The 1,442-nt window shown below is 48.0% G+C and overlaps 1 non-coding gene across 1 annotated transcript; it reads right to left on the bottom strand.

Annotated features, from left to right (window-relative positions):
* Nucleotides 1-1,159: 1,159 nt before the first annotated feature.
* TRNAC-GCA (transfer RNA cysteine (anticodon GCA)) lies at nucleotides 1,160-1,231 on the bottom strand. Its single transcript has one exon. It is a non-coding gene; the product is annotated as a tRNA-Cys (tRNA).
* Between the last annotated feature and the right edge of the window lie 211 nt (nucleotides 1,232-1,442).

A 1,442-nucleotide genomic window follows, 5' to 3' on the forward strand; every position in this document is an offset into this window, starting at 1 on the left:
CTAATATTTTTCTGACTGAGACTGGTTGCCTTCTACTTTACACCTCATCAAATGTTGTGTGCTACTCTCGGTACATCAGTGGCGTAGAGTATAACAATTCAGGAATTCTAAAATTTTAAATAGGGTGATATAGATGGAGTTAAATTTTTATCTAGATGGCGACTTCAGGGTCTGGAGGAATCTCTGCAGCTTGTTCTCTTACGAGATTTATTTGTGTGAGTCTGGATCGTGGCCGTTAATGAGCTTATATGACACCAGAGGCAGCTTGTGGGTGTGACTGCCGGGCTCCTAGAAGAACAGAGAGATGGGGGAAGGCCACCCATTCCCAACTCCATGAGAGCCTGGAGATTTCAGCCACAAACCCCACAAACCTGAGTGTTTCAGCAGACTCATTCCCACGGGTGAGGTTCATCCTGAGCGTGTGGAGACTGGCCGTGAGCATGGCGGCAATTGGGTTCTGGAGGTTTTCAGCTGCTGGGGCTCTGTTTGGGAGGGTGGTGGGCTCACCTGACCCCCTCTAGGGTACGCAGAATTTGAGACTCAGCTTGGCACGGGGTCTGGAGACATCTCTATAGCTTGCTGATCTCTTTCTAGATTTGTGAGCCTCTGAATCATGGCCGGTTAATGAACTCACGTGGCGCCAGAGGCAGTTCCTGGGTATGACTGCCAGGCTCCAGGAAGAACAGGGCACTGGGGGGAGGTCACCCATCCCCGACTCCATGAGAGCCTGGGGATTTCTTCCACCATGTTTTTTTGACTGGGTTCTGTATGTTTTTTTGTAAAGTTCTACCAGTGTTTTAAATATCTTGGTTATCAGATGAGTGGTGGACAAGATAGCCCAAAATAGTCTTGGGAGATCTCTTATTCTGGTTATCAATTTCCGTTGTGCCACAGAAACTTCATAACTTAATGTTTTCCCACTTGTTAATCGTTGTTTCTGTCTGCTTGACCAATGGCATAGAAGCAAAGATGCTTCTAATTTCCATGTCATGTAGAGTTCAACCTAGCATCAAGGTCTTTACTTCATTTTGATTTGACGTTTGTGTGTGGTGTTAGAGAGAGCGCTGTGTTCATTTGCATGTGGCTGACCTACTTGCTGAGGAGGTTGTGAAACAGGATTTTATCAATTCTGCTTAAGGAGGAAAAGAAGGTCCTTTAAAGGGGGCACCCGGATTTGAACCGGGGACCTCTTGATCTGCAGTCAAATGCTCTACCCCTGAGCTATACCCCCTACTAGTCAAACTCTTGCACGATGAGCACTTTATGGTGCACTCACTCCCAGGCCACGCTGACTCAGCACACAGCCGCTGCTCACGGCCAGGGTCGGTGCTGTCTTAGGATTAATGACCCTCGGTTTCTACACAGGCACCAGCACCTCTGGGTTTGGAAGGTCAGTGAAAACTCCCTTTGAGGCGGCAACAGTGGTGCCTGACTTGGAGTAT

Source organism: Sorex araneus, chromosome 1, assembly GCF_027595985.1.
Source record: "Sorex araneus isolate mSorAra2 chromosome 1, mSorAra2.pri, whole genome shotgun sequence".
In the NCBI taxonomy this organism is placed as follows: Eukaryota; Metazoa; Chordata; class Mammalia; order Eulipotyphla; family Soricidae; genus Sorex; species Sorex araneus.